General features: G+C 40.2%; 1 pseudogene; it reads right to left on the bottom strand.

Annotated features, from left to right (window-relative positions):
• The window catches only part of LOC111812361, a 1621-nt pseudogene extending 932 nt beyond the window's left edge, over positions 1 to 689 (bottom strand).
• Between the last annotated feature and the right edge of the window lie 5999 nt (positions 690 to 6688).

Here is a 6688-nt window from a genome sequence, read left to right as displayed (position 1 = left end):
TCTTTTACTTTTTGTAGGAAGGATGTAGTGTTTGGTCACCTAATTCTCTGGCCCTGGCCTCAGTTTTTTGTTGCTAAAATGAGACAGCTTGACTACATGAGTTTGTTTTTTTTTTTTTTTTTAACTGTCAGCTCTAGGGAAATGTCACCAGTCAGGTAGAGCTGGGACATGGTTCAAATGCTAGCAATTTATTGTGTTTGGAAAAGGTGCTACCGACACACCTTTCAGAATAATCTTGAACTTTATTTACTTATCTATTTATTTTGTAGTACCAGGGATTGAACTCAGGACCCTGCACTTGCCAGGCAGGTACTTATCCTACTGAGCTATCTCCCCTGCCCCTGAACTTTATTTTGTTTTACATTTTGTTAAAGAAATCTGAAAGTTATCAAAGTCAAAAATAGAGTTGTTTATATCAACCCTACCAGAGACACACAGAGACAGAAACAGAGAAACAGAAAACATGGAGGTTATGAAGGAAGGTTTCTTATTCATGATTATCTGATAGTAACTATCACAAAAGACTGCAGACTACAAGCATACCCAGAGGCCACCACAATCTTACACAAGAAGTAATTTTTTGGAACAACTGCCCCATGACTATCCATGTAACTCAGACTGACACCATTCGTGTTACTAATTGTTGTGGCCAAGGATTCTTGTTTCAAAATATCTAATGCAATTCTCATTTTGCCTTTAAAACTTCCCCTCACCTCCACCTCCTTGAACACACCAATAGTTTACTGTAGCATGATTATTCCCATTACAATGCTTTGCTATTCCCAAATAAATGTGGCATTCTTTGGAGACTCTCTCTCTGAATGGGGTGTGTGTGTGTGTGTGTGTGTGTGTGTGTGTGTATGTGTTACTGGGGATTGAACCCAGGGCTTTCTCGCTGAGTTACACTCCCAGACCCCTTTATTTAGAGACAGGTTCTTGCTAAATCACTAAATTGACAAAGTTGAGATCAAACTTCAAGCTCCCTTGCCTCAGCACTCTGGGATTGCAGGGTTGTATCACCATGTCCAGCTCTCTAAATTTTAGGTTGACTTCTCCCTCACCATACACTTCGAATCTGCCTACCACCTGAAAACCCTAATGGGTAACATCCTATTGTTCCAGCTCCTCTTTAGATGTCTAAATTATCCCAGGGACTCATTTTACACTCTTGTGTCCCCAAGTAGGGGTAGGCCCTTCACTCAGAGCCCCTCTGTAATGACTCCCTCCCCACTCATGGCTCCTAGGACCTCCCTCCTACAGCTCTAGGCATCTTACCCTCACGACACCCTTGACAAACAAAGGTCACATTGTGATCCCGGAACTCGGGGCAGAAATTCCTACTCGGCGTGCAGGGTGGGGGAGGTACTGCGGAGTGGTGGGGGGTGGCCCAAGGGGGTGGGAGAGGGTCTGGCCCATGCTGTGCCTGGGCTGGTACTGGTCCCGTCGGCGCAGGTAGCAGGAAGCTCTCCGCACACTCACCGGACCTGGGCTAGGACTGGGTCTGGGGGTTCCCAGAACTCGGTAGAAATTCCTACTCTGTGCCCTAAAATGTAAAGACCCAATCTGAAAAGGAAATCTGAGATGAATGCACAGTTCTCAGGGAAGAAATACAACAGGCCAGTAAATACACGAATAAATACTCCACATCACTAGCCATTCTGGAAATGCAAATTAATACAACACTGAGACATCATCTCACCCCAGGAAGAATGGCTATCATAAAGAAATCAACCAACAACAAATGTTGGAGAGACTGTGGGAAAAAGAAACACTTCTCCACTGCTGGTGGGAATGTAGACTGGTACAATCATTATGGAAATCAGTGTGGAGACTCCTAAAAAAAGTAGAATTGGAAATCCCATTCAACCCAGCTACCCTCCTTCTGAGAATCTTCCTAAAAGAACTGAAAATATTATATCATAGTGATATATGTGCACTTATGTTTATAATAGCACAACTTGTGATAGCCAAATCTTGGAAATCAAAATGTCTATCAAAATGTCTGCCACCTGAGGAACAGATGGAAAAAAATGTGTTGTTTTTATACAATGGAGTATTATTCAGCTATAAAGAAAAGTAAACTTGAAGTTTTTGTAGGTAAATGAATTCAACTTGAAGCTATACTCATAAGTGAAAGAAAGCAGATCCATGTGTGTAAATATCTTATTGTCTCCTTAGTGTGAAAACTCAAAAGAAGAAACAAAAACTAGAAGGCATAACACAGTTAAATGAAAAGAGAGAGAACTTAAGGATTAAACAATGAAAAGAGAGAGAGGAGAAAAGTTAGGAAATTAGGTAGGGGCAAAACCATATATTTGTATACACAAGATGGATAAGGCAATGGTCCTAAGAATTTCCATTAGGTTTTTGTAAATAGCAGTTAATGAGTAGAATTCTTACCCTGACTAACTCTGTATGTTGAGTTTTGTAAACTAAGCAACTACAATAAAAACAGCAACGTGTAATACTGAAAACATGTTTGAAATACCTATTATTTTGGTCTTCTAAATGTATACTTTTTCTAATGTCATATCAATTATTGCTATAATCTCTCTAGAGTCAAAATTTTTAAAATAAAGGTAATAAAAGAAAATGAGGATCACTATGAGTTAGAGCTGCATAGTGAGACCCTGCAGCATATATATAAATAAAAATACTATTAAAGACAATGAGAGACAAGAACAAAAATTTAAGAGTTCTTTTAAGCATGTAACATTGAATCGTATGGCCCTCTTGCATAACTACATCTATAAATATGAGCAACATATTTGATGATAAAAGTAGATAATATATCAATCAATATTAATAAGCTATTCTAGTTTTGAAAAACTGTAGCATATGTATTGTTGTATGTTTCCCTGCTTCTGTTTTTGTTATTGTTTTTCGTGATATTGTATTTTCTCTTCAAAATAAAAGAAAATTATAATTAAAAAATACATAGGCAAAAAAGAAAAAAAAGAAATCTAGGAATCTTGGCTCAGGATTTAGTCTCTCTAAATGAATGAAGGTAAGTATAAGTCATGCTGGAGGAGAGTCATGTAAAGTTCTATCTTATTTGAGCTCAGCACCAAGTGCTCTGTAAGAAGCTAACAGGTACCTGCTGATACATAGAGAAAGAGGTCAATTTTTCCCAAAGTGCCTCACAGTTCACCTTGAGGTCTGTTCTGCCATGTGAACACATATCACCCATTTCATCTCTATTTTCCAGGCACCAACTCATTCTCAGACAGTGGCAAGTGTGGGGGCCCTGCTCAGGAGGAGGAGGACCAAGGTTGGATATAGGTCTCTGACTTCAGATTTAGAATCCCCTGGAAAGATTTTAAGAATGCAGATGCCTTGCCCTCCTCAGAGAGTCCCATTGGGGTGGTCTGGCTCAAGGCTAGGCCTTGGTAGTCTTAAAAGCTCTCCAAACCTGACATGGTGGCAAGTATCTGTAATCCTAGCACTTGGAAAGCTGAGGCAGGAGGATCATTACCAGTTTAAGACCAGTCTGAACTACTACATACTGAGTGCTATATTGCAGGAGAGAGAAAAAGAAAAAGAAGAGAAAGAAAGAGAAAATAAAGAAAGTGGGCAAAGCTCCTCAGATTGTCTGTAGCTGAGGACTATCGATCTAAAATGAAGGCATTTCTGAGTTTCTAAATTTTTAAGACTGCATGAGCCTGTGGACCTAAGCTTGCAAACTTTTGCTTGCATTAGAGTAAGACACAGAGTGTTGGATTCCAATTCAGGACTTTCCAATTCAGTAGGCTTAAAATGTGCCATTCCAGTAAATTCTTAGATGCTGTCTTGCTGGTAGCCTGAGGAACTGCCTTTGAGAAACACTGCTCTGCTACCTCCTAAAGTTCTTCTGTCATTATTCTATTTATAAATCCAAGAACCATAGTTTGAAAATAGATGCAACTAGAGAACATACTCTTGAGTGAAATAAATCAGGCCTGCATGCACAATCATTGTATCGTTTTCTTAGTTTGAGAACCAGAAAGAGAAAAATGGAATCTGAAGGATACATTCTCTGGGAAAAGAGAATGAACTTATTCAAAAGAAAAGAGACTGAGTTGAGGACAGGAGAGGGAGTGGCAGAAGAAGCTTTATCTTTGTATGTAAGCAGGATGATTTGGACAGCTGTACTGTATTTTCCACTGGCCTATCAAAAGGAGCACTTAATGCTTAATTTGTTTTGTCTCTGGTTTTCAATTGTTTGTACTTTTTTTCCCTTAATTTCTTATACATTTCTTTCATTTTTTTATTTCTTCCCATTTTATATGCATATGTCTGGTAATATGAATAACTGGTTGGAAAACAACACTATTACAACAAATACTGTGAAATTTGTATTACTTTGTTAAGTGAGATTCTATATCACTTGTAATATTTTTCTGTTTTAATTCTAATTTGTACTTTTCTTAAAAAAGGCAAAAGAGACCCAGTCCTAGCCCAGGTCCGGTGAGTGTTTGGGAGAGATTCCTGCTATCCTGCATCAGCCAGACCAGTCCCAGTACAGGTGCTGCATAGGCCAGACCCTCTCCCACCCCTTTGGGACACCCCCCCACCACTCCGCAGCATCTCCCCCACCCCACCTGCCGGTAGGAATTTCTGCCTCGTTCTGGGAAACCCCAAACCCAGTCCTAGCCCAGGTCCGGTGAGTGTGTGGGAGAGCTTCCTGCTACCCTGCACCAACCAGACCAAACACCAGTCCCACCCCAGGAGCGGTGTGGGCAAGACCCTCTCCCACCGACTTGCGATGCCCCCCACCACTCTGCAGCACCTCCTCCACCCCGCCTACCAAGTAGGAATTTCTCCCGCATTATGGGAACCCACAGACCCAGTCCTAGCCCAGACCCAGACAGTGTGAGTGAGAGCTTCTTCTCCCCCCTACTCCACCTTGGCCCCTCCAGGCACAGGTCAGGCCTGGCATACATGCCTGGGGTGTAACCCTTCAGCTGCAATCCCTGCAGAGAGTACAGAGGATAGATCCACCCAGCTAGTACAGAAGCAGAACATCTTGCCACAGGGGCACAACAAGTTCACCCTCAAGGGCAGCAGTGGGAAGGAGCTGAGCACAGCAGCCACACCCAAGCCAGGCACAGCTGGATAAGTCCAAACTTTGTAGAGTGGTACCTGAACTTCAGTACGTGCGAAGGTTATAACTACAACAAAGATCTACAACAAAGGTCAGAAAACAGTGCTACACAAAATGATGGGAAGGAACAAAATGCCACCTCAGCACCCAAGCCCACCCGTAACAAGTGCAGAGGACACTAACGCAGAACAAATTGGAAATCACAGAGATGAAAACAATGAATCAACAGCTTCTGAAATAAAGAAACAGCTGCAGAAAGGTATAGAGCACCTCAGGTTGGAAAAAAAAAAGAAATCCCTAATTAATAACATCTGCACTAAAGAATCAAATGCAGAAACATATGGAGGAAACCAAGTGCCCACCCAGAACAAGTGTGGAGTACACTAGCTCGGATCAAATGCATGAATTAATAGCGTCGATAGTAAATAAGCAACAGCAGAAAGATATAGAGGAACTCAGAGCGCAATTCTTTCCTGAAATAAAAAAAGAACTCTCAGAACTCATAGCAGATGAAGTAAAGAAATAGCTACAGAAACATAGGGAGGAAACCCAATCTGAAAAAAACACTGCTGTAAAAGAATTTATAACTTCTTCTAAAGAAGATATTGATAAAAAGAAAAAATAGAGGAGATTAGAAAAATGACGGATTCTTTGAAAGAGCAATACAGGAAAGAAATAGATGGCATGAAGCAGAGTCAAAGAGATATATAGGAAATTAAAATCTCAAACACAAGCTTGCAAAACCGTTTAAGTGAATGTGAAGATGGAGTTTCAGATCTTGAAGATGCTGGTGCAGCTACTGAAAAGGTAACAAAGGACCTTTTAAAAACAATGAGGATGCAGGAAAGAATAATCTATCACCTGCAAGATGATGCAAAGATGAATAATGTGAGACTAATAGGCATCAATGAGAAAGAAGGAGTCAATACAAATGACATTAAAAAAATATGGGCAGAAGTAATAGCAGAAAACTTCCCAAATATGAGGAAATAATCTGACATTCAGGAAACTGAAGCATACAGAATGCCAAGTAACCTCAACCCAAAGAAAAACAGATTGAGATATATAATAGTCAAGATCCCAGAAATTCAGCCCAAGAATAATATACTGAAAGTCACTAGACAAAAGAAGTAGATCACATTCAAAGGAAAACCCATCAGAATTATGGCTGACTTATATTCAAAAACCATGCAAGCAAGAAGAGCATGGAGCAGAGTACTTCAGATCCTCTATGAAAACAAATTCCAGCCCAGACTACTATACCCTACAAAACTCTCTTTCAAGTTTGATGGAGAAGTGAAATACTTCCATTACAAAGAACAGCTAAAGAATTTCGTGATGGCAAAGCCAACCTTACACAGGCTACTGAAAGATGATATAGAGAGGGACCAAAACTATCAGAACTCCATGAATGAGATCAGACACAACCAACTAAATAGGGTAAGCAATTAAACACAGGAGAAAAAGGAGTAAATGATAACAAGTAAATAAAATGTCAACCGTAAGTCAATACATCTCAATTCTAACCATCAATGTAAATGGACTCAATTCACCAATTAAGAGAAATAGACTGGCACAGTGGATTAGGAAACAAAATCCAACAAT

The sequence above is a fragment of the Octodon degus genome, unplaced genomic scaffold (assembly GCF_000260255.1).
Source record: "Octodon degus isolate 3935 unplaced genomic scaffold, OctDeg1.0 scaffold00122, whole genome shotgun sequence".
In the NCBI taxonomy this organism is placed as follows: Eukaryota; Metazoa; Chordata; class Mammalia; order Rodentia; family Octodontidae; genus Octodon; species Octodon degus.
This window is presented reverse-complemented; position numbering and strand designations above follow the sequence as displayed.